This window comes from Cibotium barometz, chromosome 44 (genome assembly GCF_041138505.1).
Source record: "Cibotium barometz isolate CiBa-2024 chromosome 44, ASM4113850v1, whole genome shotgun sequence".
NCBI lineage: Eukaryota > Viridiplantae > Streptophyta > Polypodiopsida > Cyatheales > Cibotiaceae > Cibotium > Cibotium barometz.
Window position 1 is genome coordinate 38569307 of NC_141089.1, and position 18172 is coordinate 38587478.

Sequence of the window (18172 nt, forward strand, 5' to 3'; positions counted from 1 at the left end):
ATGTTGATGCATAGGGATTATATCTCTTCAAAAGGATAGTGATATAGATTCCTTTGGTACTAGTAGTCAACTGGCTAGGTGTTCTCAAACAAGCTTATATAAGCTCATGTAAGCTCTTACTTTCTCGAAGAAGCTCTTATATGATCTTGCAAGTTCCTATGGTGGGCTTTTCAAGCATCACTTGAGCTCTTCTAAGAATGTAGAATTGGAGCTATTATATGATCATATATAATTCTATGAGCTCATAAGAGGAACTCTTATTGGCTCTTAGGTGGTATCATGAGCTCCCATTAGATAAAATGCGTTCTTACAACATCTTACAACCTTTTAAGAGCTTCTATGGAGTCACAATAGCTGATACAAACTTATATGGGCTATAATGAGCTCTTGTGACCTCCTATGTGATTTTATGTGGTTTTTTAGCTAGGAGGTATTATGAGCTTGTCGTAGCTCTAGCTCTTACATGAGTTCATGAAATCTCTTTCATGACTTATTTTCTCCAAGAAGCTCTTTGTTAAGAGGGCATATGAAGCACTAATGCATTCCAAATGAGTCAATCAATAGGAGCTCTTATGTAATCCTACATGATCGTATTCAACTCTTGGAGATCATATGAGACCTTATTAGCTTTTAAGATCTATTTTGAGCTCCTATAAGATCCTATAGAATCAACTCTTTGAGATCGTATGAGCCGTTAGCTCTTAAGGCCTATTTTAAGCTCCTTCAAGATCCCATGAAACCATAGGATCTTGTATGAGATTTTATGGGCTTTCACAAGCTCTTGATCCTATGTGATCTCATATAATCTAGATAGCACATGCAAGTTCTCCTTCAAACTCTTAGGAGCTCCTAATACATCTTATGAGCTCATTATATCTTTAATGAGCTTTATACACCCTTAAATCAATCCTTTAAGAGCTCACTTTTGTGTAGATAAGATTGAGCCCATTGGAGCTCTTAAGGCCTATTTTGAGCTCCAAGGAGTGCTCCTCCTCTATGAAGCTATTGGAGTTGGAAGTAGATGATTGCACCATCTATGAAGCTATTGGAGTTGGAAGTAGATGATTGCACCAGTTGAGCAAGTTAAGGACAATGGGGGGTAAAAAGAGTAAAGGAGGGAATGATTAACCAACTTATGACTCAAACCAATGTCAAAAACAACTCTCAAATGCAAGACTAGATTGTGATGTTGCAAGTCTCTTAGTAGGAAGGAACAAGGGTCCCATACACATATATATGTATATAAATACATATATATAAATATAAACAAATAAAGTAAAAGTAAGTTTTTAAATAAAACGCTTTCAAAACACACACACATGTATGTATATATGTATATAAATACATATATATAAATATAAACAAATAAAGTAAAAGTAAGTTTTTAATTAAAACGCTTTCAAAACACACACACATGTATGTATATATGTGTGTAAAAATATAGTATAAATGCTTATATAATATAATTTTACATGTCATTTTAATTTTTTAAATCAAAGTGCTTTCTTTCAATACACACATGCGCGCGCTTTGTGGCTATGGAAGCTTCTTTCTCTGCAACCTTCCTCTCCTCGCTTCCACATCATCTTCTCCGCTAGCATTCCTCTCTTTTCGGTGCTCTGCCTAACCGCTTCTTGGCCTCCTCCCCATCGCCTGCAAAACTGGCCATCAACAAGCCCTTCCTCTGATTCGAATGATGGCCGGAGAGGTCAAAGAAGGTGACATCAAGTGAAAGAGGGCACGGAGGACTGTGATGGCCCCGAGCCATTACAACCTAAAGATTCTGAAGACGGTGTGGCTCTGCAGCCTACGGAGGCGCCTTCTATGTTTGTCTTGCCTCTCTACGACATTCTGGAGAGCTTCGCTGGGGTCGACGAGGAATGCTTTTTCCTTGGAGACGTCACCTATGGGGCCTGCTGCATCAACGCTTCCTGGTACACTCTAATATCCCATGCCTCTATGTTCTTGTAAAGATCCAGATCAATCTCTTGATTCTTGTTGAAACTGTTAAATCAAATTTTCGTCAAGAGGATAAGCTCACCCTCGCCGGAGGCATACAGTTTGGCGTTGCCGTACATACTGCCAAAGTGGCTCTTTTGGCTCTGGCCGGCCATTTTGCAGGGGCCATCGTTCCCCCACAAAGAACTGCTGCAAAAACTGAAACACTGTGTATGGACAGCAAGCATAAAAAGAGAAAAGAATATCACTGTTGAATATCACCAGAAAAGGTTGTACATGACGTGGAGCAGCATGGGGGAGGTCCCGTAGGTGCTGCCTATCACTGCAAAAGCTGAAACAAATCTAAGAATGAGGCTAAGCCTAGCCACCTTTATATGGGAGAGGAGTTGGAGGAGCTGGTCAGCCAGTAGAAAATCAGAGGACTGGCTAATAATGCTTAAAAATGCTGAAATGATGCCTAAAAATAGGCAAAAAAAAAAATGTAGTGTTTAGATGCATGTGCAGGGCTTCATATGGAGCTAGACACAAGCATGAATGTGCGTGGGAAAGTCCATCTGGGGATGAAATAATTTCTAACAGCTCCTCTTTAGTGCCAGATGGGTGGACCAACTCCGGCACATTGCAAAAAATCCTCCAAAGAGTGTGAAGGAACACCCTCCTCATAAAAGGCACGAAGCTCGCGAAGATATGGTACATCCAAATACCGAGAAGGTCTCCGGAAGAAGCCATGAGAAGATCGAGAAGATATCGAAGACGAGACACCAGGATCAATCTGGAGAGAGAAGCCCTCAGGAGATGGAACCATAGATGGCTCTGAAAAAAGTGGTACCGCCTTTGTATCTGCAACAAGTATCAGGACCGAAGTAGAATTCTTCTTTGAAGAAGAAGGAAATGAAACAACCATTGAAACAAAAGGATCATCGGTGATAGCTGAATTTGCTAGGGTCGAAGTAGGAACAAGCTCCAAGATAGTGGAAGATGCATTCTGAATATGTGGGGATATCTCATCCACCTGCTCTGGAGAAGAACCACTACCCTCCTTTGAAAGAGGAGAGAAAATTTGCAATAATAGCATCAGCATGTAACAACACAAGAGAAGGAAGATTCTCATGCAAAGGGATGAGAGGAACTAACAAGGTCTCTGTTAGAAACTCGTGTAAATAATCCTCTTTTGCGGACAGGGCACTGACTTCTGAATCAGAAGTCTTGGCATAGATATAAGTTCCGTGCCAACCAGGCGTCATGTCCACTTTACCACTTGCACTCCGTGTTGGTACTCTGACCACACACCTTGGATAAGAGGTGGGCTCACCTGGGTGACCACTAGGATGGACTCATCCTGCTTCTGTGAAGATGAAAGAATAGGGGGATCATAGACAGCAAGAAAGGCAATCTTGGCATGAGACTTCGTACTCTCCTCTGTCGTTGGTGAAGTATCCGAGTTATCGGAGGACTCTTGCATTGCTTTAGCTTTGCGGGAAGTAGCTTGTCGGGCAAAACATTTTGCCTCTGACTGTCTAAGTCGGCCACAAAACTCACAAGAATCCTTCATCCTGCAACCCTAGATGCTCTTAGAATTGTCAAAATCGTCGTCATCGAAAGATGACTTTGTGGTGACTTTCTGCTTGTTGTTGTTGTTGCCACCACGGCCATCTTTGGTCTTGCCCTTGTCTGGGGTAACAAATGCAGATTCCAGCTTCCCTTTGTCTCTCATCAAGCACTTATCATGTAAGTAGCTCAAGACCTCCTCAAAAGAGGGGAGAGGTTCACGAAAATATATCGTATCAAGAAGAAGTTTACCTAGTAACTTGTGGACGAGGTTATTGATAGCGCTTCCAAATTCTTCAAGTTGTCATTTAAGCCGAGTGAACTCTCCAATCTTCTCAGTGATATTGTCGGAATCATTGATCATCAACTTCTCAAGGTCCGCTTCCAACTTGGCAATCTTTACGGAGGAAATGACCATACCTCCTTTGAATCTCTAGCCATATCTGTCGTGCAGAAGAGATGAACTGAGCATTAACGGTGGGAGTCATGCAATGTGTGATGATGAGGTGAGCACGAGCATCCAACTGTCCCCGGAATATTGGATCCACCAAAGAAGGTGTAGACACGGAAATCCATACACTAGCACTCTCCAGAAGAAGTTTGGTATAATAGGACCAGGTATGATAATTGGTGGATGTAAGCTTCATGGAATCAGTGACTCGGGGAGGAGCATAGGATCGTAGAGAAGAAGGTAGATACTATAGAAGAGGAGAACCAAGAGAAGTGGTGGGGTGGGTATATGGTTGTGGATACAAGAAAGAAGAAGAAGTAGTGTGTAAGGGCACAGGAATTTGGGTAGAGGGAATAGGTATCTGTGAAGAGGATGCCTGTGTACTTTGAGTAGGGGAAGAGAAGAGAATCCCCGAGCGGGGAGAATGGTGATCTTCTCCTTTTCCCTTTTTCTTCATACACCATCCTTCAATGTCTTAAATCTTTCCCAATTTCTACCTTCTCTTGATTGAACCACTTGTGGCATCTAATCAAGCAAAATTGTCATAATGCCTCACCAAAATAAGAATGGTTCCCGGAGATGTTGAGAGAAGACACCATTTTTTCGGCTACTATAAGTTCTTTAAGTATTTATACTTTATGAAGTTATTGATTTTTCGAAACCTTGCGGTTTCTTAGCTGAGCAACGAAACGTTTTGAAACAATACTCAAAATGAAAAAAACCTCGAAACGTTTCTTGTGACTATGGTTAGAACTGATGTGATTTTTGTTAAAAAAAACTAAGTTGTTTCTGTCTTGTACGTCATTTTGGATTGTGATGTTTTTTTAATGAACTGTACTAATTCTTGGTGGGCGCATTGGGGGCATTTCTACTGTAAATATGGACAAAGATTATAGGTCATCTGACTTGTGGGGATTTTAGATGAATCTTGCTACTACTCTGGACAACTGTTTCTGTCTTGTATGTCATTTTGGATTGTGATGTTTTTCTAATGAACTGTCCTGATTCTTGGTGGGGCGCATTGGGGGCGTTTCTACTGGAAATATGGACAAAGATTATAGGTTATCTGACTTGTGGGGATTTTAGATGAATCTTGCTACTAGTCTGGACATAGGTGGTAGAATTGAAGTGATTTTTGAAAAAAAAAAAAAAAACTAAGCTGTTTCTGACTCGTACGTCATTTTGGATTGTGATGTTTTTTTAATGAACTGTCCTAATTCTTGGTGGGGCGCATTGGGGGCGTTTCTACTGTAAAAATGGACAAAGATTATAGGTCATCTGACTTGTGGGGGTTTTAGATGGATGTGCATGAGTGCTAGTACATTCACAAAAGGCATTCCGCACAATTATAATTGAAACGTTCTAATAGGTTCATAAATGCCTTCCCATGGCAATAAATGAAATGTGTTTTGAATAATCCTTTTTTTGTGATTATGCCTAATATTTTTTAGTGTCGTACTATGGCTTGAATTATACAAAGGTCACTAGCGACGTAATGTAGGCATGCATGATTGTTCATATGTTCATGGAGCTTGCTGTAAAATAGGTGATGAGAAATTACAGTCATCTTCTGACATCTTTTCTTTTTTATTGTGCTGTAACTTATGAGTCTCAATTATGGAGGAGACTGACAGTTTATGGTCCATCTTAAATTTCTCAATGCTTGCATGGTGGATTTCTCCACGTTAATCGGAGGAGTTTAGTTTTTGTTTTTTAGCAAATGGATTTATCTCTTTTTATCTTATTGTAGGTGGGCGGGCATGACATCGTCTGGTTTAGTTTCTAGTTGGTTGTTGTTAGAAGAGGAAGGCCATGAAGTGGGCGATGTCTCTCTTGTGAGCAACTTCAATGCTTTTGCCAGCATAGGTAACCTTAAACAGGCCAAATTGACACATGCAAAAGAATGGTGTGACTGTGGATGATGTTTGCTTGCTTGTGGGCAACAATATTATCTCTATTGGGTTTGATTCAAGTCTTATACTAACAAACACATGGGAGCCATGCAAGCATGGTGGGTGCCCGAGGTGGTTTCATGGAATATATGCATAGCTTGCTATGCTCACGCCAGAATACTGTGGCAAGCCTGCAAGAGATGTGGTTGTCATAAAGAGATTTTTTTATTGGCAGCACCTTATTTTATATGCAAGCTAAATGTGGCTAGCAGAGGCAAACAAAGTATTTGACAAGCTTGTAGTTTGAATTGTTAGTCTTATGAAATGCTTTCGTTGTAGGATATGTGAAATAGGGGCATGGTGACAAGGCACTTAAACTGTTTCAAACAGATGAAACATGAGAGAATCTCTTTAAATGTTGTCACACTTGTTTTACAGCTTGAAAGCTTGTGCAATTATATGTCAAAGCCCAAGAAGTACATGCTATGATTGCAAGCAGGCTATCACACCAATTGTTACAACTGTTCCTGGGAGCTGCTGTAGCCTTCCAGTGCACGGAAAGTATCAAGTAGGCCAATTTCTTTTAGTAGCTTTTATGCTTTACTAATAAGTACGTCTTTTTAGATCGTGATTGTATCAATCTGCAAAGGCTAATTTCAAATTTCTATTACAGACTTTTTAGGGTTTCTACCAGGAAGGAGTAGGAGAATGCCAAGGTTATGGCCTGGGCTTACATAGCCTGGCTGAGTACACGCCATCTACAGAATGTAGGGCGATGGTCTCTGCTGTCGTGCTCCTTCACTAGTAATAGCTATGGCGAGACCTCAGCTGCAAAAACAACTACAATGCCTCCTCCAAGGTATGTCTTCTTGTCCGTTGATTCCAGCTCCTCATCTAGCACTACGCCGGAATAGTGCTCGGCTCCTTGATAGCAACTGGAGCCTATGTGGGCACCTCAGATGAGGCCACCATCAGGATAATTCCAATCTATGCTTAGCATGCCAAACAAGGTTTGATTTATCTTGATACAGTAGCATATTAATTAACCTTGCAACGTTAAACCTTAGGCTAAGCTGTCTTTCTCAAATTATCCCTAGTACATAATGTGGCAAAACCTTCTATAAATACCACATTTATGATTCAATTAGATGACAGTACAATGATGCAGCACGCTTACCTTCTCTCACATCGGCTTAGGTGTGTTTGGGATGTATACATATGCCTAGCTTTGTCTATGTAATCCCCTGCTAGCCTGCATACAGCTTCCCCAGCATCCTTGTTCTCTTATGTATGTTAAATGTGACTTGCTTACAATAGCACTAGTACCTACTTGATAAGCTATCTGAATGTACAGATCCAAGAAGGAAAAAGAGAATGTGAATTTCAAGAACTACGTCATCCAGGTGATTCTAATGCCCCAGGGTCTCAGTTTTCTAAATACACTATCTGCACTTATCATTTGCTCTGAATGTTGTACCAACTGATGTTGTTTGCTCTCAATTTTGTGCCAGTTGATGTCGCCTCACTGCTTCCTCTATGGACTCCATGGCCTGTAAGTTGGTCCTTTTGCTTCATTTCAAAGCTTGAATTACAGTTTCTTGATAAATACAAATATACACAATTATATTATGTACACATATTTTTCTATAAAATGAAAACATCTAGCACATCTACATTTTATTTATATGCACATGCTATATATACACTACACTATGTTTAAAGTATAGACGAGCCTTGTGCCACCATACATTCTTTCAGTTGTACCTGCTGTGTGCCATGTCGCACCTCATAAATGCCCTATAATAATACTTTAGATAGCCTCAGCTGACCTGCAGCACCTCATAAATGTCCTACAATACTTTAAATACCCTCACCTATACCTACTGTATACCCTAGTATGCTTCTCATATAGAAGGTATAACCGAAGATTTTTTGATAAATAGTTTTTTTTTTCTCTGTTTACAGTTTTTAGCACTGTATGTACCTTTGCGCTTCTTTTCTCTTCCATTGAATCGCTTCCACTTCTCAAGACACTGATTAAATAGGAAAACTTGAAGGGTAACAACATCTTGGGTATCACAAGAACCTAAGCAGTACGAGAGGAAATTCTAACTCATGTTCCCAAAGTGACCTGCCGGGTTGGAAACAACATTGAGCTGTGTGTCTTTGCCAAGGTTTTTGTCTTTCATAGCTTTTTATTAATGCTTTAACTTATCTGCAGAGCAACTTTTCCAAGTATGGGTCTTCCTTTGCTCATTCCTTTGTGGTTGCTTGGAGTAGTCACCTTTATTTTGGCCTGTCTTTCATTTTGATACTATTTTTCATTTGTGTTTGTGTATCCTATTATCATGCACACAGCTACTAGAAATCATCGTGTAGGTTGATCTGATTATATCATTGAAAATGATACAAGCACAAATTAAACCACTATTGTGTTGTGAATTTTTACATATTGATATGCTATGCAGCATATTTTACTATATAGATTACTCTCTAGTAATTTGTTGATCATTAGTTACCATATAGCAATGTTTTACTACATAGATTACTATATAGGAAAGTTTTTCTATATTAATCACTATATAGGAAAGTTTTCCTGTATCAATTACAATATAGTGAATTCTTTTATGAATTTTTATATATAGTAACTTTTTACTATATAGTTTGCTATATAGCTATTTATTGCTAGTTTATATGCTATATAGCAAGAATTTGGAACTAGAAGTGTTGCACTTTTCCTAGATTCAAACTTTTACTCATCTGGCAAAATGCTTTTTTTTTTGCTATATATGAATGTGTGATAAGTTCCTTGTGATGATACCAACCCATCTTCCAACAACTTTTTTAAATGATGGTTGGCTTAAATTTAAGTAATAATCAATCTAATTGATTATTAAGTTTAACAAATTGAGCAATTTTGATACAAAGATCAACCCAATCTCCTCATAATCTCCCCTTAAAATATTTTGCTCAAAATTGAGCAGTTCCATACATAGATTACAATGATTGTATTTGCATAAAAAACTAACCCTACCATTAGATTAACAACTAATTGGTAGAGCAAAATTTGAGTAATTTTAACTGGCTTTCCTTTTATTATTGCGTTAGTGCAATAATACATTGAATTGCATGGTTTTAAGCGAGTAATAATAATTGTAAGTCTTGTATATATTCAATCTTTCCATTGTATCTCCATAACTATAAGTAATAACTATACATATAAAGTCCATGCCAATTCAGCCCATCGCACTTGCATGCATAACCTTAAAAGGCCAAGTGGCTGTAAATAGTAAATCATTGTGATCATTAAAAAATAAATAAATGCTCACTTAATATGAAATTTGAATGCCATGTATGTGATTTTGTTCACTTAGGGAGAGGAGTGCTATGAATTAAACTTAATTTACAACTTAGCCCTAAATTTAAGAGGGTTGGTAGATCCACCCACATCTTCTTATTTTGATGCCCATCTACAAAGGTTAAGATTGATACGAGATGTGCCTTCTAGAAGCATCATCAAAGTGATTACTCACAATATGAAGACGCAAAACCAATGCAATCTAATTCAAGAGGGACAATACCTACTCACAATATGAAGCAGCAAAGTCAATGCAATCTTATTGAAGAGGGGAAAATGAGTTCATCAGTGACCAAGATCCAATAATTTCACAAGTAGTGGTGGGAGGATAGATACAGTAGGAATTGAAGAGCAACTCGAATAGCTTCTAAACAAGCATGTAGACAAGCTACAACGTTAACCAATACTATTTAGGGTAAGAAAGTTTGATTAACATTATTAAGATCTATACTCTAAAATTATTTAATGCTCATTGCTAATCTTATCCGTGTAAATTCAATTCTCCTTAAGCTAGTTTCTTGTTGAGCTTTTGTTACTCAATAAAGTAACATAAGATTGTGTTTCTTCTTCTTCAATTGTTATTGTAGTTCATGATGTTACCATTCATGAGGTTGAGATGGGCACCTTGGAAAGTTGAAAAAATCAAATCAATTCAAAGAAGGTTTATGCAGCATAAGCACGATAACCTAGGAGGAGAGACTAGACTTGCCCCATTTTATATAAATCGGGACCTTATATGGTAATTCAACCTCCAAAATTATTGATTTGAAATTACGCCTTCACAAAGTGACCAATAAAATAATGAGTTATTTTTAAAATTTCATTGGAATCTTTCTTTTAAACATGCAACACCGCGAAAATGAAAACACATCGAGACATTCTTAACTACCACTAAAAAAAACTATAAGATACGTGGTTGTAAATGTAAGATATTGACTCTCTTACCTCATATGCTCATGCCTTTTTACATCAAATTGGGAGGCCTTCAAGAGTGAGTAATGTGATATGGCCTTATTTTCTTGTTTTTGATTGTTGGATTGCATTCAATCACTTGTAACATTGATATGAGTTGAGTGAATCATTAGCACATAACACAAAAAATCTTAAAAAGAGGGCATGCTCAAAAGACTCTTAATATTTGTGAGGTCAATTTTTCCCCAAAAAAAAACCAAAAAAGCATCAAATTTTTGAAAAGCTAGTTGGAATTTTTGCATAAGTGAAATATATGTTCACGACTTTGGTTGAAAAAAAGAAAACACATCTTTGATCATTATTTTCTATGTCTTCCTTTCTTTATTCCTCTCTCTCTCTCTCTCTCTCTCTCTTCCTTAGTTTTTCTCATGTTCTTCCTATTTTCACCCCTCTCATCTTATTGCATGCAACATTGTCTAAGTAGCTAGAGTGTAAGCATGCTGCATGGCATAAGCGTTACATATTCTACCTATTCTATTAGTTGGGCTATGGAGAAACATATCATCCAAGGGGTAACTATAAATTCCCCAAACTAAATCATTCATTGTTAGTCCTAATTAGAAGAATATTAAAATAAGACATCTAGCTCAATGCCCAACCATAGAGCCCATCAGGCTCACCCTTGAGCTCACCTACAAGCTAAAGGTTAGAAGCATCTAAGGACTTGGCTCCACGTGAAACACCTTTGCATATAATACCACAAGGAAACACTCTTTTATGTAATCTCTAAAGGGTCATGCGTCTAGGTTTGAGGAGCTCTCCCCCTCAAACTAACTCAATAACTCACTTATATAGGCCTCCTATAAGTTAGGCACCATAAATAGCCCAAGCATTAAACTTCCCCATTACCATCTCTACCATTTTTTATTAGATACTTTGTTGAAATATGCACCAACACATCCCTAGAAGGATGGGGCCACATGGGCCTTGTACATGTGAAAGGGACCAAATCACTTAGCTTGTGACTAAAGCTTCTCTAGCACTTAGTTTTGTGTTTAACCACTCGTTTTGATGAAACTACTAGGTGGTATTGAGTTATATGGAATCTATAAAAGGTCACTTGTCTATGAAGTAATCAATCAACTATTTTGCCCAATATTGTTGTCTCTCTTGTGTGTACACAACTCTTCTACTTATCATGTGTTTTATCTTAGCTCTAGTCTTTGATACACCATACCCAACTTGCACATGCTTTTCAATATTTCAACATGGTATTAGAGAGCCAAGAATAGGTAGGGATCCTAGAACGACCTGCAACCCTAGATTTGGTGAGAGTAGCTCACATTTAATGCTATCTTATCTTTTTCACTAGATTCCAAAGTTTCCAGCCATACCCACAACTGGTGGAGGATTCAATGCTTTGAGCTCACTCACTCATTGCCCACCAAACTTCGTGAGGGTCTTCCCTACCTATGGGCGCACCAGCGTGGCACATCAATTAGGTCGAGTTGGTTGAATGTGTTGCGCTATCTTCGTTTCCCCCAAAACAAATTGGTTCTTTGCTCTCGTGTAGTCGTACAGTCTATGCCTCCTCTATAGTCCAACATTGCCTAATTGCTCTTAGATGTAGATGATGTGCCCACATATTCCCTTGCTTACCCTAAGAGAGCTTGGTCAATAGTCGCCTCAACAGCTAGGAGAATGAAGCTCACCATCAGGATTGGGTTTTCTCTCAACCATAGCCACAAGCTCTTCTACTTCTAATTAGTGATTAATTATCATTGGTTAATCAAGTGTTCTATCTAAGCCTTATCACTTGATTCTACCTCAATGTTGCTCTTGGCCTCTCTTACAAGGCCCAACATGTTTCTTGAAATCAAATCCATGCCTCTTCTAAGCCTTTCACAAGTTTCTAGTTCAAATCTCTCATTCACTAAGAGCTTCAATCTTCAAGGTGACTCAAGTTTCAATCAAAACCTCTTCAATACTTTCTTTCAAGTGTGTTTTTCAACTCTCGCAACCCTAATGGCCTCACATGATACTGCCTTCTGCTTCAAGAGGCAAAACTTTCACACTTGGCAAATCGGCATCAAGCTCATCCTCATGAAGAAAGACCTATGGAGCATCAAAAGTGGAAAGGTGAAGAAGCCAAGGGACCAAGCTACTATTACGCCATCATAACTCTTGAGTTGTGGATGACACATACATGCACCATGTGGATGGGTGTGAATCCTCCAAGGCTTCATGGGATCAATTGGATACCTTATTTGGGGATCAATCTAGGAGCTCTAAGTTTGGTTTGCTCATTGAGTTTTTTAAACTTGATATGAAGTCTATAACTTTTACCATTGAAGTGCTGCTCAAGTCATTGCCTCTCGATTTCGACAGCATTATGACAACTTTTGCCAACATGCCTATCACAAAGCTTGTTGATGTTTAAGCTTATCTTTTGGAGGAAGAGAAGAAGTTGAAGGTTAAAGCAAAAGAGGACACCTTGTTCAACACTTCACCAAATGAAGTGGCTCTCTACACATCAAACAAAGGCTACAAAGGGGAGGCTCAGTACAACTATTCAATCATTTATGATTTATGTCACAAAACTAGACACATTCAGAAAGATTGTTTCTTTTGAAAGAAGGTTCAAAAGGCCTGCATTATGCATGAAGAGTATGGAGATCAAGAAGAAGAGCATGGACAACCAAAGGAGGACAACAAGGGGCACCATGAAGCCCTCACAATGTATAGTGATTACCTTCTCTAGATCATGTCTTGGGTCCGGCCTCAAACTCTTAATGCCCAACTTTACATAAGTGTTGTAAATCTTTGTAAATCAGCCACTAAACCTCTAGCCCAACTACTCCTAACTAGACTCAAGCTCAAATTGTCATCCTAAACTTATATGGTCATGGTAAGCAATCATAATAAGAGAGAAATAATCTAGCATGGATGTTAGGTGAGCATAAGTTGTGGTGAGTCATCGAAGGTCATCAATACCATTGTAATGATTATGTCTTTGAAGGGGGGTGTTGAAATATGCACCAAACACATCCCTAGAAGAATGGGGCCATGTGAAAGGGACCAAATCACTTAGCTTGTGAGTGAAGCTTCTCTAGCACTTAGTTTTGTGTTTAACCACTTGTTTTAATGAAACCTCTAGTTGGTATTGAGTTGTATTCAATCTATAAAAGGTCACTTGCCTATGAAGTAATCAATCAACTATTTTGCCCAATATTGTTGTCTCTCTTGTGTGTACATAACCCTTCTACTGTTTCTTACTTATCATGTGTTTTAGCTTAGCTCTAGTCTTTGATCCAACATAGCTGACTTGCACATTCTTTTAAATATTTCAATATACTTATGGTAAAGAAAATCCTAAGACTATTTAGTAAGTTGATCTAGAACCACCTTAGATTCTAAACAATACCTAGTCATGTCCTCAAGGTTAGCATGATCTTCTCACATAACCCCATCACCCTCATAGTAGATTTTCTTTTAAATGATCAACACATGTCCTAAAGATTAGCATGATATTCTAACATAAACCCATCAGCCTCATAGTAGATGTTCTTTCAATTTATTAACACATGTCCTCAAGGTTAGCCTGATCTTCTTACACAACCCCATCACCCTTATAGTAGATATTATCTCAAATGATCAACACCAAATACATGGTTAATCTTGGTTCTAAGAGGTAATGCAAACTTACTTTTACACATAATCCTTTACATGGGATTTCATACATAACCAATAAAAGAGTTAGCCAACAAACATAAGGTCCTTTTTATAGAACTTGGTGCCTGACACTAACGTGCATCACATCACTCAAATAGAATCTAAGTTTAGACATCCATGATGACATTGGGCACAAAAACTTTTTCATTTCCTCAAATGGAATATTGATTCAATATTATTCTCTCAGAAGCACTTGTCGTGTGTCTAAGTCTTCTGGGCTGATTTTGTCCTAGACTAATTCCTAGATTCTACTACATTACAAAGAATCTTGGCAATGCTCCTCCTTGAGGGATAGATTAAAGTCAATTGGATGTATCCTTAGCATTGATCTCAAGAATCCTAATGAGGGTTGTATCCATAGCTTTGTTGGTTGCCCCTTTTAGTGAGAGATCTTAAAATCAAACTTATGCATGAGTTCAACCCATCTGGTTTTCCAAATTTTCAAGTTAGATTGAATACAAGCATACTTCAACAAGTGGTGATCCCTACACAATACAAATCTAGAACCTACAAATAGTGTCTCTAGATTTTTAATGCATGAATCACTCTAAGTTCCACATTTGTGTCCCTAAAGGTTCCTTACTTTCAATAAAGGCTATGGATTTTCCATCCTGAACTAAGGCTTCACACCAGTTACAAAATTGTTGGGATCCATCTCTACCATGAACTGTTTATTTAGATCCATAATAGGCAACATAGGTGGAAAAGTAACTAGCTCCTTCAATGCTCTAACATGGATCTATCCGCTTTGTCCCACATGCCCACTCCACTCCTTGGGGGTAAGACTATATAGAGAGCTTCACTCCCCTTAAGCTTTCACTTGAGAGAAAGCTATGGAGACTCACTCTCCTATATATATATATCAAAAGATCGAGGTCGGGGTCGGGGTCAATTGGGGGTTTTTTCTTTTTCACTTTTTTTTTCAATAAAAATTTCTTTCCACGCGAGTTGGGTTGATTTAATTATTATTTTTTAAAATTTTTTACTTTTTTTTAAAACTTAAAAATGTTTTTAGAGAAAAATAGCCCTAGCTAACTTACTAACTTACTGCTCTAATAGCGAACACACAGAACTGGAATGTGCAAAAAATGAAGACAACAGAACAGAAAAAAACTGAAGAACAGCAGCAAACACACAAGCACGCCTCTCTTTGCCTTTCCTGCAGGAGGATAAAATAGACTTCAAACAACAGCCCGAGTTGCATCTGGAGCTTGGTGCAGGGCAATTTTCGACAGTGGCGCCAAAAATGTGCGCTTTTGTCGCACGTGTCGGAGCTAGAGACTTGCCAAGCACCGTGTGCGAGCCATGAATGGCTGCAAGCACACAACCAGGAAACCAGTAAGCTCAAAACAAGGAGCAATGGTGTGTCACTCACCGCTCAGACCACCGTCGTGAAGGACTCTTGCACCGCGATGAAGAAGGAGCCGCCCTCGCTGCTCTGTTGCCTTGCCGCCGCAGCCATGCCGCCACGCAATGCTCGATTGCTACACACTCTCTCTCTCTCTCTCTCTCACACACACACACACACACACGCTGGAGAAGGAGATGGAGAAGATGAAGCAAGAGCACTCCTTGTATTCAACACTTACCGAATGAGAGGTTTTAGGTTACATTTGACTTTTATATGTGACTTGGCCGTTCACACATGGGCGCCCACACACGGCCGGCCGATCCTAACCCTTATCCTAATGAAATTCGAGGTGCGCCTCTCATCGGCAATCACCCAATCCCTTTACCCTTTACATGTGGTACCGACAAGCCCGGCCCATGACTCAGAATACGTAAAATAATTATATGATGTAAAAAGTAATACGTCTCAATGTCCGCCATAGGTTAACACATTCACACAAGAGGAGCTCAACAATGCCATGGAGGAGAATAAGAGACTAGAGTCCAATGTCTCTACTTGGGAAGGAAGCTAGAGCTTATTGTCAATCTACTTCCACCTAGATGTGGAAACTAGCTCTTCTGGTCGATCTACTTCCACTAACGTGTTTCCCCACCAAGCAGATCTTATGAAAGTTTTCACCAGTATAGTTCCCCAAGTAGATCTTATCCAAGTTTCCAAATTTTGACTCACTGGTGGATTCATTGTTCTTCACATAATACTTTTGAATCTCGCATATGCAAGCATTTTTATCTATTTTTAGGATTTCCAGCATTTCTTCAACCAGATGGATGTTTGCTGATTCAATATCACATAAAAATATTGGCTTTCTTCATGAGATTATATTGCTTATAGTTACCATTGCCTTTTTTAGGGGTTGGAACACTATGTGGAGCCATGATGATGTGGTTCAAGCCTTCCAAACATTCTCATTTCCTTTTTGCTGAGAGACATAACCACTAAGCTTAATGTATAAAGGGTGATCTCTCATTGCCTAATAATATGAACTTTGGATGGTTCATCTCGTTTTTGTCAAGAGACCCAACTCCTTAGCTTATTGTATAAAGGGCAATCTCTCTTTGCTTAATAATCCAAACTTTGGATGGTTAATTATGATCCATTTTTCTAGCTTTTATTTATGTGGGATCATTGGAAGCACAAATTTCACACCGATGGAGTGTGGATACTTTTAATGGATACGTTCGAGTCCATTGTGTGTTTATTCTAGAATGAGACATGGCATGATCCAATTTCCTATGAGAGTGTTGATCAATGCCGTACTTCTAGTTATAACTTTATGAGAGTGTTGATCACAATGTCTTGCTTCTAGTTATGACTTTGTGAGAGTGTTGATCCAATTTCCTATGAGTGTTAATCAATGCCTTGCTTCTAGTTAACAACTTTTTCCAAAAAAACTCTAGTGCCATTTAAGCCATATTAGCATTATAGGAGATAACTTTTGTGGAATCTCTTCTTTATAATTTTTCTTGGTAAAAACTCCACTTTCCTAAGGTAAGTGAATCCCTTTCCCTTTTTACATTTTACAAACGCCTTTTCCTTACACCTTATACACTCATCGCTTTTGCTTTTACTTTACCATGATCCCTTTAATTGTACATCTTTCCCTTTTCTAAGGTAAGCAAATCCCTTTTCCTTTACATCTTATACATTTATCCCTTTTGCTTTTACTTTACCATGTTGTTATCACTTAGGAAATATGCTTGCTTGATGTAACAGGATTTCTCATACATGATTTCCTTATCACTTAGGAAATATGCTTGCTTGATGTAAAAGGATTTCTCATACACAATTTCATTATTACTTAGGAAATATGCTTGCTTGATGTAAAAGGATTTCTCATATGTGATTCCATTATCACTTGGGAAATATGCTTGCTTGATGTAAGAGGAGTTCTCATAATGAAACAAAGATCTCCATTTTTCTAAATATCCTTTCTTCACTACATTCTATTTCACCATAGTTGTAGAGTTTGTGAATGATATAAGGAAGAGTTTTTTTTTGTGTTCACAAACAAGGACGCTTCACCTTTCAAGTGTTAGATCAATGTTAACTACCTAAATAATCGTAATTTTCCCAAACTTATTTTATTATTTCAATCTCTTGATGGCATTATAAGATAGACTTTCTTGATTAAGTATCAAATGATGTTTCTTATAAGTTTTAGTTGCAAGACCTACCTACAACAAGAGACATTGGAAATTCCCTTTGTATGATTCCCTCCTTTCTCCTAGAGTGAGGGAAACATCATTAAAGCCATCGTGACCATTGTACATGTGGTCTCAAAATGTTGTAAATCACCTTGGCCTTTTTATTTCTAATGTACTTGCAATGGGTAATCACCTTTCCCCCCACAGGCACAAATAGAGTGTTCTGAGGGGGCCACAGGAGCTCCGGAGGATAGGCGAACACTGTGCTGTAAAGCACGCTAGGACTCCTTGAATGATACGCTCGTCTTGAGCTATCACACGCCTTAGTCTAGTTTCGACCATAAGTAAGGGGGTAAAAATGGGTTGAAAACCAAGTAAAAATGGGGTGCGAAACACCTGAGAAACCACTTGTGTGGGCTTCAAGGGTAGTTACCAACGCCCATAGGATACCCACGTCACATGCATCTATGCTCTGGTCAGGTGAGAGTCTCTGAGCAACTAGAAAGCATTTCAGTTTACGTAGGCTCACACCATCCCTCCACGTTAGCATCTTGGCCTTCAGTTGGAACCCAAGGAAGTGCAACCCAAGATCCACGAATAGCGGCAGCTAGTGACTCGTCCTCTGACTCTGAAGTCATGGAAGGGTAGTAACTTTAGCTTTCCAACTTTGGCTCAACTTTCCATTAGGGAATCCCTCCGATGATGAGCATGACGGAAAGTGCACCCGTTTACCACTGTAGTTAGTACAACACCGCTACCTAGTGG

The 18172-nt window shown here is 38.7% G+C and overlaps 1 long non-coding RNA gene across 2 annotated transcripts; it reads left to right on the forward strand.

The window, feature by feature from the left end:
• Positions 1 to 1540: 1540 nt before the first annotated feature.
• Positions 1541 to 8269, forward strand: LOC147613260 (uncharacterized). 2 transcript variants are annotated; one of them, XR_015263388.1, is made up of 7 exons: positions 1541 to 1934; positions 5709 to 5824; positions 6289 to 6418; positions 6524 to 6709; positions 7205 to 7253; positions 7362 to 7402; positions 7816 to 8269. It is a non-coding gene; the product is annotated as an uncharacterized LOC147613260 (long non-coding RNA). The 2 variants fall into 2 exon arrangements; XR_015263387.1 differs by lacking the exon at positions 7816 to 8269 and having other exon boundaries at positions 7362 to 7530.
• The last annotated feature ends 9903 nt before the right edge of the window (positions 8270 to 18172 follow it).